Source organism: Microcebus murinus, chromosome 26, assembly GCF_040939455.1.
Source record: "Microcebus murinus isolate Inina chromosome 26, M.murinus_Inina_mat1.0, whole genome shotgun sequence".
NCBI classification, from domain to species: Eukaryota; Metazoa; Chordata; class Mammalia; order Primates; family Cheirogaleidae; genus Microcebus; species Microcebus murinus.
The window spans coordinates 187517-202682 of NC_134129.1; the positions used below are offsets into that span (position 1 = coordinate 187517).

Here is a 15166-nt window from a genome sequence, read left to right on the forward strand (position 1 = left end):
AAAGAGATCGTGAGGGTTTAGGGTCCAATTCTACGAAACGCTAGTCACCTTAAGCGCATGAGCCACAAGGTGAGCGTGTGACATGCAATATGAATGTACTATTCTGCCAGGAGTTTCATTCCTTTAGAACCTGAAGTCCCACATAAGGAGGGGCTCCATTCTATCTCTTCTGCTTTAGTCCGTGAGACAAGAATCATCACTCCCATTTAACTAATGAAGGGCTTTGGCCCATGATAAGGAAGTGACTTATTATCCATGACATGACCTACAATTTCCAGGGTCTTGAATTCAGATCTTCTTACTCCTTTATCACGTCCTGTTTCTATTAAACTCCTCTTGAAAGCACAAGCAACTACTATTAATAACATCAAGGCCAGCTATCAGCCATGCACAGTGGGGGGTGGGGAGACATGACATGCGTTGCCCCAAAACAACCTCACAAGACAAGTAATGGCATCCCCATTTCTCGGATAGGAAAACCGAGGCTGGAGTTAAGTCAATTGCCCAAGGCCATTTGGCTAGTAAAAGACAGAACAAAAAACCACAATCCCAGCAATCTGTTTTCAAAACCTGTCTTTTTAACTTCTCATTTATAATGCTCCCATATAAGCCTCTACAAGCTTCATAGAAATTTCTACAACACTGGCTGGAAATACACATTTCTCCCCAGAGATCATCCCCACGGTAGAATCTCTTTGATCTTAAAAATCTCAAGATCTGGGAATCATTCCCATTAAGGAATCCTCCTTCTCTCCGTAGAGAAATCCCTCTGGGATACTCATTAATCACAGGGTTAAAGGGAAACCCTTGAGCTTTTTGAACCAAGAGACCACAAAATAACAAATTTATTAGGTTCTCCCTCATCTCACAAACCTTAAACTACAAAAGCATTAGGATGAATGGCAACCTTCCAACAGAGTGTGTGTGGGCATCATTTTTTATGATTAAAAACAAGTAACATTTATTTTGAAAAAAAACCCAATGACTGACATTGATACTCTGTTGTTTTCTCACTATTCGTAAGGCATAAATTGTCACTCAGGGTAATTCAATAAGAATTAATTACCAGGTTGCTGTATAAGCTGAGATATTTCCAAGCTTCAGCCCAAAGAGCACACAGATACGCTCAATTTTTAAAAGAAGGGCGCTAGAAACGGGCACCATTATTTTGGAGGCCAATTTGACAAGAGCTCTTAAAATTTTAAATGTGACTATCCTCTGATCTAGCAATTGCAACTACCCCACAGAAACATAAAATTGGGTAAATGCACACAGGCATGTTGTAGCGTAAGAAAAGCTAGTGTCCTGTAGTATATAATCGGGAACAATGGAAAATCACCAAAGTGGCCATGAATGGAGAAATTTTTGACTCAGTGAGAATCCACACAATGGATTCTAAAAGCTAGGAAATGTATTAGACCTTTTAGCCCTTTATAGACTGACATGGAAGGAGATCTCCAAAGTATTTCTAAGTATGACAAAAGTAAGCTGTAAAAGACAGTATGTAGAATGCACATTTTCTGTAATTTTTTTTTTTTTTTGAGGGGTGGGACAGAGTCTCACTCTGTTGCCTGGGCTAGAGTGCCGTGGCGTCAGCCTCGCTCACAGCAACCTCAAACTCCTGGGCTCAAGCGATCCTCCTGCCTCAGCCTCCCAAGTAGCTGGGACTACAGGCATGCGCCACCATGCCCGGCTAATGTTTTCTATATATTTTTAGCTGGCCAATTAATTTCTTTCTATTTTTAGTAGAGACGGTGTCTCGCTCTTGCTCAGGCTGGTTTCGAACTCCTGACCTTGAGGGATCCTCCCGCCTCGGCCTCCCAGAGTGCTAGGATGACAGGCGTGAGCCACCGCGCCCGGCCTGGAAAGTAATATTAAGAAATAATTTGATTGAATCTAAGGAAACACATGGCTCCAGCTTAGGGGTCAGCAACTGCTTTGCTATAGAGCCAGGTAGCAAATGCTTCAGTTTTGTGGGACATAAGTCCTGTCTCCACCACTCAGCCATTGCCAGAGCAGCCTCAGATGCCACTACATGAATGAGCATGGCTGCGTTCCCATGCAACTTTATTTATGGACTTTGAAACTGAGATTTTGTGCAGTTTTCACATGCCACAAAATGTGACTCTTCTTCTGATTTTGCTTCAACCATTTAAAAATGTGAAAACCATTTTTAGCCAGCATGCTATACAAAACAGGTAGCAAGCTAATTTTGGGCCCACCAGCTGGTTTGCCGACTCCCAGTCTAGAATGTACAGCTAAGAAGTATTTTTCTCTCTGTGATATGTATGTTTTATATGCGGATGTGTGCAAGAGAGAGATTTTGTATCTTCTATAATAGCTGTGTCTATTTTTTTTTAAAAAAACAGAGAGATTAATATTGATATATTTGGATAAACGGATATATTTCCTCTAGAGCAGGCGTCCTCAAACTATGGCCGGTGGGCTGCCAAGAACATTCATCCGGCCCGCCCAGTGTCTTTGCCGCCGCTGCCTGTCCTGCTTAGCAGCCGACTCGTCCCGGGCCCACAGTGCGCACTCTCCAACAGTCTGAGGGACAGTGACCTGGTCCCCCCTGTTTACAAAGTTTGAGGACCCCTGGTCTAGAGGAAAACCCTATGAGATATTGTATCTTCTATCAAGTATATTATATTATTAAATGCCATGATCAGGGACCTTCTTAGCTGGCTAAGCGTCTTTCTCCCTGCCTTAAATTTCTAGGCATAAATCTTTCCCTCTCTTTCCTCTTCTCTTTCTCTTGTTTTCCCTTTTCTTGGCAAGTCAGTTGATTTAGACAGAGTGTTTTCCAGCCCAAGCAAAATAATCGGTGGGAACCCACTTCTTTGGCCAAATTACAACCCGCTGAAGGAAGCCGGGCCAGGGTCACCCTGAATTACTGCCTCAGTTGTGCATCAACACAATCGCCAGGGCAACTGAGGAAAGATGCTTTTCAGGGAGCAGCCTTGGCTGCCCCAGCCAGTCCTGCCTCTGCAGCGAGCGACTGCACCATGACCAAAAGTGTCCCGTCGTCTGGAGACCAACCGCTCACATAATCACAGCAAACTCGCAACGCTCCCCCCTGCTCTGGGCTTCCCTTGTCAGCTGCCCATGAAACTGGGACTCCAGGAAGCTGGATTGGAGAGCCCGCCTTTTAATGCTCCAGTCCGATCTGCATTTATCTGCAAAGCCGAAACGTTAAAGGGATTACAAGGGGGCTTAGAAGCCACGGGAGGTTCATTGATCCAGTCTTGCGAGCCTCTTCTGCTCGTGCCCTGTAAGAGATCGCTTTGATCCACACCCTGGTTCTTTGGCTGCCTTTGATTTGACCAGAGCTCACATCCAGGTTGGAGGGGATGTGTCCTCCAGCCCCGATTCCAGAAGATTCTCAGACTCTTTTACTCTAAACCGAGAGAAGCTGCTTGCATATTGCCCTAGAGCAGGCATCATCAAACAGCCCGAGGGCCACATGCAGGCCACTTAGCACATTTATGCAGCCACCAGGTGTTTTTGCTGCCGCTGCCTGTCCTGCTTAGCAGCCGACTGGTTCCAGGCCCACAGTGCGCACTCTCCAATGGCCCGAGGGACAGTGAACTGGCCCCCTGTTTACAAAGCTTGAGGACCCCTGCCCTAGATAGTGGTATAGACCAGGGGTCAGCAAACATTTTTTGCAACAAGCCAGATACTTCATGTTTTAGGGTTTCCGAGCCATACAATCTCAGCTCCAGCTACCAGCTGCACCATTGCAGCACAAAACAGCCCAGAAATAAGATGTAAACAAACAGGCGTGACTTTGTTCAGATAATACCTCATTTATGGGCACCAAAATCTGCATGTTGTATAATTTTCATGCATCATGAAATATTATTCTTCTTTCGATTTTTTCCCCCAACCACTTAAAAATGCACCTTGTGAACCACACAAAACAGGTGAAGGGTCAAGTTTGACCAGCTGGCCCAGTTTACTGACCATGACCTAGACCCTCACTATTCAACATATGGTCCATAGACCAGTCTTCAAGCTTGTTAGAAATGCAAAATCTTTTGAGAGGCCGAGGGGGGAGGATTGCTTGAGGCCGGGAATTTGATGCCAGCCTGGGCAACATAGTGAGATCCCACCTCTAGAAAAAACGTAAAAGAATTAGCCGGGTTTTGTGGCATCTTCCGGTACTTGGGAGGCTGAAATGGGAGGATGGATTGAGGCTGGGAGTTTGAGGTTATAGTGAGCCAGGATCATGCCACTGCACTCTAGTCTGTCTCTATAAAAAAGGAAGGAAGGAAGGAAGGAAGGAAGGAAGGAAGGAAGGAAGGAAGGAAGGAAGGAAGGAAGGAAGGAAGGAAGGAAGGAAAAAAGAAAGAAAGAAAGAAAGAAAGAAAGAAAGAAAGAAAGAAAGAAAGAAAGAAAGAAAGAAAGAAAGAAAGAAAGAAAGATAAAATCTCAGGCCCCACCTCAAACATACAAAATTGGAATCTGAATTTGAACAAGATCTCCTGGTAATTCACATGCAAGTGATGTTTGAAGTCCTGGGCCAGAACACAGACTTTTGAAGTCAGAATACCATTGACTAGTTGGCTGTGCAACCTCAGGCAGATAGTTGACCCTCTCTGAGACTCAGTTTCCTTACCTATTAAAATGGGTGTCAATAACTGCACCCCTCGCCCAGGGCTGTAACAAATGATAAGGTACAAAGGATGTCAAACATTTGCCTGGCATCCTCCATGCTTTTAGAACGGTAACTACCGGAGAAGCTTAACTATTTTTAGAAACCTTTTTTGGAGAGATGAGGATGGCTCGTTCAGGATCTACAAACTCCAATCATTTCCAGTACCTGGCAGGTAGCCTAAATATTTGGAGAGGTCCCTGAATGTTGGAGACAAGAGAGAAACCAAGGTTACGCCCCTCTAAACAGAGACTACTCATGTCCTGCCAGTTACTGTCATGTAAGAAAAGTGGCCCCGAAGTGACCCCATCTTCAGATTTTTCAAGAGAAGCTGTGTTAGGGACCGACCTTCCATAGCCCCACCGGACAGAAAAGCAGAGACATCGAGGATGTAATTACACAAGAGGAGGTTTATTTTCTGGCTAGCCAGGGTCCAAGCCCCAGAGCACCAATGCAGTGGTCACTCTTGCAGGCAAGGACCCCGACTGGGGTTGCAGCGTGCCTTTTATCCCTATGGTGCACACGCTATGCAGTGGCTGATCAAGCGTGGTCATGCATTGACCTTTAACATGATTGGTTGGCTGGCAGCCCCACTATACAGGGGTCCGAACAATGCAAAGTTGGCGCAATCAAGCAAGCAAGCAACGGTTTCCATGGCAAGCAAGCAACAGTTTCCAGAAGCCGGATGTTAGTTCCGGCTTCACTGGGGTGTGGGCCTTGCAGGTGTGCAATGTCTCCACCCCTCACAGCTGGAAACCTGGATTGTATTGCTAGAAAAAAGCCTCCTTTTTTAATAAGCTGTGCAGATCAACCAAAACCTGGATTTGACTCAAAGATTTGTGACCACTGCCTTAGAATAAGTAGTAAGAGACAGTGAATCACAAGAAAATGAGCTAAATTCGATTTTGCAGCCAAATTCCAGCAGTTCTCCCTACCCGGGCGATCTAAGATAATTTATTTAACAACGCTCAGCACCAGAAAAATAATCACATCTACCTTGTAACACCTGGTGAGAATTAAATAAATATGGCTCTAAACCAGGCGGCCTCAAACTACGGCCCGAGGGCCACACGTGGGTGTTTTTGCCCGTTTGTTTTTTTACTTCGAAATAAGACATGTGCAGTGTGCATAGGAATTTGTTCATAGTTTTTTTTTTTTTTTTTTAAACTATAGTCCGGCCCTCCAACGGTCTGAGGGACAGTGGACTGGCCCCCTGTTTAAAAAGTTTGAGGACGCCTGGTCTAAACAACGGAAGCGTGGCACCCGGCCAGAGTGAGCACTGGCTATTGCCGCTGTTGTTTTGGGATGACTGTTGTTGTGCAGCAGTTCCTGGGCACGTAGAAAGCAAATTGTCACCGCACACGTGGCCATTTTTGTCTCCCCTGAACAAACTGGTTGCAAAGAGGCAAGGCCAATTAACCTCGCTCTGAAAGCTACCTTGTCTCGGAGCACACTAAGTGCTCAGTTACTCATGAGGTTGTTCCGGCCATGGTCCACGAAGATGCCTTAATCCTCCTCTTAATGAAAATTCCCTTCACAGCCCCAGCCCTGTGGGATTCCTGGAGGCCACCGTGAGAGGATGCTTCTCCCAGGCTCAGCCACCTGTTGGGAGCTGGGACCACGGCCGCTCCACCCCTGCCCCACGTGGGGTGGAGGCGGGACCTTGTGCTGGCAATTGTGAGCTCCCTCTTCTCCAAGACACATGCATGCCTGTTCGTTGTCACTTGTTCTAGAAACCCTGAAACCCCCCCGCCCACCCCCCAGATTTTCCACCTAACCCTTTGCACTCAGATGTCGAGTGTGACTCGACACGGTTAGCATGGGGGCAGCTCGTACGTTGGGCCACATAGTTCTCAAACCCAAGGTCATGACCAACTATACAAAGCGTATGGGGGGTGTTGAGATAGCTGATCACTGCAATGTTTTATGAGGAAGACTCTGAAATGGTGGTGTACGTTGTTTTTCTGGGGGCTTGAGGCCAGTGTTGTAAATTCCTATATATCGTACAAAGAACGCCAAAAAAAGAAAAAATGAAAAACCGATAACGCGTGTGAAATGTATTAGGAAACTAGTACATGATCTTGTAGGAGAATTCAGAGATGGTCCGCTAACTCCCAGCGGTGGATTATTATCCACTAAGTTAGAGCAACGTGTAGATGGAAAGCTCCATACAATCTCATATAACCCTAACAAAAAAAACACAAAGCTTATGTCATTTGTTCTAACAGAAAAATCAAAGGAGGAAGAAGAGAGACGATCTATATTTGCAAAACATGTGCATGTAAACCAGGTCTTCGTGTGGGTGAATGCTTCAACAAACATCCCATCATGAAAAATTTATAGAGATTAAAATGACTCTTTGAATGTATCAATAATTTGAAATATTAAAAAAAATCCCAAATAAATAAGTTCGTATGAAAAGAAACTCCAGTTTTTTACTCTACTGCCGTGCTTTGTAAAAAACTGGGGTGTTTAAAAAAATTAAATCCCGAGTAGAATAAAGGAATCGAGAAGAAGGCAAGCGGGTGCAAAGGGCTAAAGGTGTGCGTGACAACCAAACTGGGGGGCGCAGATGGTGAAATCCCCATGAAATCCCCATGAAATCTACAAGACTTCGAGGGAGCTTGGGGATCTCTCCTCCCATCTAGGAAGCCCCAGAGGGGGGAAACGCGATTGAACTCGGGGCCTCTCGATCTTTCAAGGGTACACGACTCAGCTGGGGATCTCCTTAAAGATCAGGTTCTGATCCAGTCGCTCCAGGGTCAGGGCTTGGAGACTTTGCATTTCTAACCCGTGCCCAGGACATGGTGACACTGCAGCATCCTGCAACAGATTCGGGTCTGCACGATCCTCCAAGAAGGCTCCATCCAGGTCTCTCCTCCGTTGTCACTTCCTCAGAGAGCCCTTCCCCTGGCCACCACCTCTGGAACCCCGGATGTTGTTACCGGAAGGAGGGCAGGAATCCTGTCTGTTGGGTTCTTTGCAGAATCCCTAGCCCGCACTTCCTCCAGCGTGTCGGTTCCCACAGACCAGACCTTTGGTCTGAGACCTGACAGTCCAGGTGCCACGCCTGCTGCCGCGTGGCGGCGGTGTCGCTGCATGGGACAAGAGGAGGCCCCACGGTGCGGGCTGGGGTGGCAGGCACCGTGGCGGGCGCTGAGGGTGGGGGTGAATCACCGGCCCGCCGCCGCGCTCCCAGAAAGGGGACAGAACAAGAGGCAGAAAAAAAAAAAAAGCCTAGGGCACCCGGTATTCCCAGGCGTTGCACATCCAAGTACTAACGAGGCCCGACCCTGCTTAGCTTCCGAGACCAGACGAGATGGGGGGCGTTCAGGGTGGTGTGGCCCTAGACGGCGGAGGGCGCCCCTGCCCCGCTCAAGAAGCCGAGCCTCTCTGCGCTTCCCCGCCGCCTCCTCCCGCCCCAGGCCCCGCGCCGGGCCGGGCCTGTTGAGTTCTTTGGCCGGCGGGGTCCCACGGGCTCCCCGGGACAGTGGTGCCGTGTGGGGCGGGGTGGGGGCCTGTCCACACACACACACACACACACAAGATGCGTCTCCACGGGTGGACCCCCCAAGGTGGAGACCTTCCAACCCCCCTCCTCTCCTCACCTCGCCTCCTTCACCTACCCGCCCCCACCCCCAGCGCGCCGCTGCTGACTGCGCACACGCGGGCGCTCGCCTTTGTCGCAGGGGCCCCTCTCCCGCACAATCCATTCCAGCTGCGCCCCTGCCCTGAGTGTGGGCTGTCGCATATCCGCCCGGGCCAGGGCTGGGGCACAGCGCATGGGGGAGGGGAGCGAGTGTAGGGTCGTCTCTCCGGACGTGTGCCATGGGTGGGGTGGTTTCAGGGGCACCGAAGAAAGCAGTCCCCTCCGTCTCCTACCTCTGGAAAACGCCCAAGCCCTTGGAGAACTGCCGGCACCCCTACCGTGGGGACCCGGACCCTACTCTGTGTCCTCCTGTGGCCCAGTCCAAGGGGCCTGGGCCTGACCGGGGCTGGATTGGACCCCAACCACCCTCGGGTGTGGACTTGCTAAAAATGGGCGATTAGATATTGGATTTGAGATTCATTTAGGTCATTTCACTAATGAGTGCACCATAAAGTCTTTCCTAATCCATCTGTGAGGGTGGCAACTGAGAGAGAATTTTAAAGCTGGCAGAATAGGCGAGGAAAGGCAGAGGAAATTCCCAAACCCAGTAAAGAAGACTTTCCCGAAATGGAAGGAAGAAAGTAGCAAACAAACCGGCGCACTGCCCGGTTCAGAGTCTGCTCGCTAGAGAAACTACACTGACGAAATTCACCTGTGGGTCCCAAGCGGCATTCACAAGAGCGAGGCCTGCAGTCTACGCAAAAGACACCTGCGATCGGGTGTCTGTGGCGGCACAATTCACAATTGCAAAGTTGTGGAAGCGACCCGGGTGCCCATAAATCCACGAGTGGATTAATAAAATGTGGTGCGTGGACACTACGGAGTGCTATTCGGCTATGAGAAACGGCGGTGAGAGGGCGCCTCTCGTGTTCTCCTGGCCAGAGCTGGAACCCGTTCCAGTAAGCCAAGTATCCCAAGAATGGACACACGAGCACCACGTGAGCGCGCTCACTGGCAAATTGGTAGGAACCCATGGACACCTGAGTGGACAGAGAGGAATCACCTTCATCGGGTGGGGGTCGGGCGGGTGGGGGGAGGGGATGGGCATACACACCCATTAGGAATGGGGTGGGTGCGCACCGACTGGGGGATGGGCGCACTTGAAGCTCTGACCAGAGGGGGGAGGCGGGGAGAGGGCAATGTACCTGACCTTAACATTGGGACCCCCACCAACCATACGCTGCTAAAGCATGAGAGATAAATGAATAAGACAACAGGGGGGAGGGGGGCACGGGCAATACATGGAACCTTAACACTTGTACTCCCATAATCTGCTTGAAAAGAGAGAGAAAAGAAAATGTAATAATCGAGGTAAGAGGCATTTTTTTTTTTTTTTTGAGACAGAGTCTCCCTTTGTTGCCCTGGCTAGAGTGAGTGCCATGGCGTCAGCCTGGCTCACAGCAACCTCAATCTCCTGGGCTCAAGCAATCCTGCTGCCTCAGCCTCCCAAGTAGCTGGGACTACAGGCATGCGCCACCATGCCCGGCTAATTTTTTTTTTGTATATATATATATATATATATATATATATATATATATTAGTTGGCCAATTAATTTCTCTCTATTTATAGTAGACATGGGGTCTCGCTCTTGCTCAGGCTGGTTTCAAACTCCTGACCTCGAGCAATCCGCCCACCTCGGCCTCCCAGAGTGCTAGGATTACAGGTGTGAGCCAGCACGCCCGGCCAAGAGGCATATTTAAAAAAAAAAAAAATGACTCCGTAAAGAAAAGTAAAAGGAGGCCTGTTGAGCACGTCTGGGTGTGACTGTGCATCCCCCAACATCCGGTGCCACCACCAAAGATTCCTACGTGTAGCCCATAGAACCCCAAAAGCAACGGGAGGAGTTCTGGTCACATACTCCCTCAAAATGACATCCTGGCCTTCTTCTGCAACTCCCTCCCCTCTCAGACTCTCAAGATTTCCTCCAGCGTGTCGGTTCCCACAGAGCAGACCCTCGGTCTGAGACCCGACAGTCCAGGTGCCACGCGTGCTGCCGCGTGGCGGCGGTGCTGCGGCTTGGGGCAAGAGGAGGCCCCACGGAGCGGGCTGGGGCGCCAGGCACCACGGCGGGCGCTGAGGTTGGGGGTGACCCCCCCCCCCACCGACTGCCGCCGCGCTCTCCGAATGGGGACAGAACAACAGGCAAAAAAAAAAAAGCCTACGGCACCCGGTATTCCCAGGCGGTCTCCCATCCAAGTACTAACCAGGCCCGACCCTGCTTAGCTTCCGAGACCAGACGAGGTCGGGCGCGTTCAGGGTGGTGTGGCCCTAGACGGCGGAGGGCGCCCCTGCCCCGCTCAAGAAGCCGAGCCTCTCTGCGCTTCCCCGCCGCCTCCTCCCGCCCCAGGCCCCGCGCCGGCGCTGACCCACTTGGGGCCGGGCCAGGCTGGTTGAGTTCGCTGGCCGGGTCCCGAGGTCTCCACGGGACTGGGGTGCGGGGCGTGGTGGGCTCGGCGGGGTCGGGGGCTGTCTTCACACACACACACACACACACACACACACTCACACACACCAGATGCGCCTCCACGGCTGGACCCGCCAAGGTGGAGACCTCCAGCCGCCCCCCTCTCCTGGCCTCGCCTCCTTCACCTACCCGCCCCCACCCCCAGCGCGCCGCTGCTGACTGCGCACGCGCGCGCGCGGCGCGCTCACCCTTTGACCCCAGCCAGGGGCCGCCCTCCCGCACAACCCCTTTCAGCTGCGCCCCCGCCCTGCGTGTGGGCTGCCGCCTATCCGCCCCGGACCGGGGCCGGGGCACAGCGCATAGGGGAGGGGAGCGAGTGTAGGGGCGTCTCTCGGGATGTGTGCCATGGGTGGGGTGTTTTGGGGGGCGCTGAAGAAATCAGTCCCCTCCATCTCCTACCTCTGGAAACCCCCCAAGCCGTTGCAGACCTGCCGGCACCGCTACCGTGGGGGCCGGGACCCACTCTGTGTCCTCCTGTGGCCCAGTCCAAGGGGCCTGGGCCTGGCCGGGGCTGGATTGGACCCCAACCACCCTGGGGTGTGGACTTGCTAAAACTGGGCGATTAGAGATTTGGTTCCAGCTTCATTGAGGTCATTTCACTAAGGAAGGCACCGTAAAGACGTTCCTAAGACGTTTGGGGGGTGGCAACTGAAAGAGAATTTGAAAGCTGACAGAAGAGGCGAGGAAAGGCATAGGAGATTTCCACACCCAGCAAGGAAGACTTTCCCGAAATGGAAGAAAGAAACGAGCAAACAGAGACACCGGTAGCCCGCCCGGATCAGAGTCTGCCCCTGAGAGAGAGCACCCTGACCAGGTTCACCCGTGGGTGGGTGGTGAGCTAGCGGCATTCAGAAGAGCGAGGCCCGCAGTCTGTGCGGAAGACACCTGCACTCGGGTGTCTGTGGCGGCACAATTCACAATTGCAAAGTTGTGGAAGCGACCCGGGTGCCCATAAATCCACGAGTGGATTAATAAAATGTGGCGCGTGGACACCACGGAGTGCCATTCGGCTGTGAGGAGCAGCGGTGAGAGGGCACCTCTCGTGTTCTCCTGGCCAGAGCTGGAACCCGTTCCAGTAGGCCAGGTATCCCAAGAATGGACACACGAGCACCACGTGCGCGTGCTCACCGGCAAATTGGTAGGAACCCATGGACACCTGAGTGTACAGAGAGGAATCACCTTCATCGGGTGGGGGTCGGGCGGGTGGGGGGAGGGGATGGGCATACACACCCATTAGGAATGGGGTGGGTGCGCACCGACTGGGGGATGGGCGCACTTGAAGCTCTGACCAGAGGGGGGAGGCGGGGAGAGGGCAATGTACCTGACCTTAACATTGGGACCCCCACCAACCATACGCTGCTAAAGCATGAGAGATAAATGAATAAGACAACAGGGGGGAGGGGGGCACGGGCAATACATGGAACCTTAACACTTGTACTCCCATAATCTGCTTGAAAAGAGAGAGAAAAGAAAATGCAATAATCGAGGTAAGAGGCATTTTTTTTTTTTTTTGAGACAGAGTCTCCCTTTGTTGCCCTGGCTAGAGTGAGTGCCATGGCGTCAGCCTGGCTCACAGCAACCTCAATCTCCTGGGCTCAAGCAATCCTGCTGCCTCAGCCTCCCAAGTAGCTGGGACTACAGGCATGCGCCACCATGCCCGGCTAATTTTTTTTTGTATATATATATATATATATATATATATATATATATATATATATATTAGTTGGCAAATTAATTTCTTTCTATTTATAGTAGAGATGGGGTCTCGCTCTTGCTCAGGATGGTTTCGAACTCCTGACCTCCAGCAATCCGCCCGCCTCAGCCTCCCAGAGTGCTAGGATTACAGGTGTGAGCCAGCACGCCCGGCCAAGAGGCATTTTTTTAAAAAAAAAATGACTCCGAAAAGAAAAGTAAAAGGAGGCCTGTTGAGCACGTCTGGGTGTGACTGTACATCCCCCAACATCCGGTGCCACCACCAAAGATTCCTACGTGTAGCCCATAGAACCCCAAAATCAACGGGAGGAGTTCTGGTCACATACTCCCTCAAAATGACATCCTGGCCTTCTTCTGCAACTCCCTCCCCTCTCAGACTCTCAAGGTTTCCTCCAGCGTGTCGGTTCCCACAGACCAGACCCTCGGTCTGAGACCTGACAGTCCAGATGCCACGCCTGCTGCCGGGTGGTGGCGGTGCTGCGGCTTGGGACAAGAGGAGGCCCCACGGTGTGGGCTGGGGCGCCAGGCACCGCGGCGGGCGCTGAGGGTGGGGGTGACCCCCACCCCGGGCCGCCGCCGCGCTCCCAGAAAGGGGACACAACGAGAGGCAAGAAAAAAAAAAAAAAAAAAAAAAGCCGCCGCCTACGGCACCCGGGATTCCCGGGCGGTCTCCCATCCAAGTACTAACGAGGCCCGACCCTGCTTAGCTTCCGAGACCAGACGAGATGGGGGGCGTTCAGGGTGGTGTGGCCCTAGACGGCGGCGGAGGGCGCCCCTGCCCCGCTCAAGATCCCAGCGTCTCTGCGCTTCCCCGCGCCAGCGCTGACCCACTCGGGGCTGGGCCGGGCTGGTTGAGTTCGCTGGCCGGGTCCCGAGGTCTCCACGGGACTGGGGTGCGGGCGTGGTGGGCTCGGCGGGGTGGGGGGCTGTCTTCACACACACGATGCGCGTCCACGGCTGGACCCGCCAAGGTGGAGACCTCCAGCCGCTCCCCTCTCCTGGCCTCGCCTCCCTCACCTACCCGCCCCCAACCCCAGTGCGCCGCTGCTGACTGCGCATGCGCGGGCGGTCGCCTTTGGCCCCAGGGGCCGCCCTCCAGCACAACCCCTTTCAGCTGCGCCGCTGCCCTGCGCGTGGGCTGCCGCCTATCCGCCCAGGTCACCCCGCCAACAGGGGATCTCCCGAGACACAGCTCTTTGGTGGGAGCACAGGTGACCCTGCCACCATAGGAGAGTGCCAGACACAGCCTGTGGTCAGCGTGAAGGTCACCCCTCCAGGATAGGCGGGCTCAGGACAGAGCTCTGTGGGCGGTGCACACACCACCATGCCACCACGGAAGGGCGCAGAACAGGGCTCTCTGGTGGGTGCACAGAGCACCCCGTCACTGTGGTTGGCCCGGGACACAGCTCTGTGGTCGGTGCACAGGTCACACCGCCACCACGGGAGGGCGCGGGACACAACTATGGGGCCGGTGCACGGTCACCCCGCCCACGCGGGAGGCCACTGTACAGAGCTCTGTGATCGGCGCCCAGGTCACCCCGCCAGCACGGGAGAGCGCGGGTCACAGCTCTATGGTCCGCGCCCAGGTCACCCCGCCAGCACGGGAGAGCGCGGGTCACAGCTCTATGGTCCGCGCCCAGGTCACCCCGCCAGCACCGGAGAGCGCGGGTCACAGCTCTATGGTCCGCGCCCAGGTCACCCCGCCAGCACCGGAGAGCGCGGGTCACAGCTCTATGGTCCGCGCCCAGGTCACCCCGCCAGCACCGGAGAGCGCGGGTCACAGCTCTATGGTCCGCGCCCAGGTCACCCCGCCAGCACGGGAGAGCGCGGGTCACAGCTCTATGGTCCGCGCCCAGGTCACCCCGCCAGGACGGGAAGGCCTGGGACAGCTCTGTGTCCAGTGCGCAGGTCACCCCGTGGCCACGGGAGGGCGTGGGACACAGCTCTGTGGTCGGTGCACAGGTCACACCTCCACCGTGGGAGGACGCGGGACACAGCTCTGTGGTCGGTCCTCTGGTTGCCCCGCCAGGAGGGGAGGGCACAAAAAGGGCTCTGTGGTCGGTGTGCAAGTCACCCCACCATCGAGGGAGGCCACGGGACACAGCTCTGTTGTTGGCGCCCAGGTTGCCCCGCAACTACGGGAGGATGCGGCACACAGCTGTTTACAGCACGAAGGTCACCCTGCCACCACGGGAGGGCGCGGGACACAGCTCTGAGGCCAGTGCACAGGTCACTCCGCCACCACAGGACGGCGGGGGACACAGTTCTGTGGTCAGCGCCAAGGTCACCCTGCACCACGGGACACAGCTCTGACGCCGGTGCACAGGTCGCCCCGCCACCACAGGAGGGCGCGGGACACAGCTCTGTTGCGGGTGCACAGACCACCCCGCCACCGCTGGAAGGGAGCGGGTCACAGCTCTACTATGGTCTGCGCCCAGGTCACGAAGGGAAGTCGCGGGACAAAGCTCTTTCCTTGGCGCGCAGGTCACCCCGCCACCTCGGGAGGGCGCCGAACACAAGTCTGTGGTCGGTGCCCAAGTCACCCCGGCACCACGGGAGGGTGCGGGACACAGCTCTGTGGCAGGTATGCAGGTCACCCCGGCACCACGGGAGGGTGCGGGACACAGCTCTGTGGCCAGTATGCAGGTCACCCCGCCAACACGGGAGGGCGCGGGACACAGC

General features: G+C 53.6%; 1 non-coding gene and 2 pseudogenes across 1 annotated transcript; all 3 read right to left on the reverse strand.

Annotated features, from left to right (window-relative positions):
- Nucleotides 1-7891: 7891 nt before the first annotated feature.
- Nucleotides 7892-8009, reverse strand: LOC142864818 (uncharacterized; annotated as a pseudogene).
- Nucleotides 8010-10462: 2453 nt separating this feature from the next.
- Nucleotides 10463-10581, reverse strand: LOC142864747 (5S ribosomal RNA). Its single transcript, XR_012915097.1, has one exon. It is a non-coding gene; the product is annotated as a 5S ribosomal RNA (ribosomal RNA).
- A 2542-nt stretch (nucleotides 10582-13123) lies between these two features.
- On the reverse strand, nucleotides 13124-13242 carry LOC142864792 (uncharacterized; annotated as a pseudogene).
- Between the last annotated feature and the right edge of the window lie 1924 nt (nucleotides 13243-15166).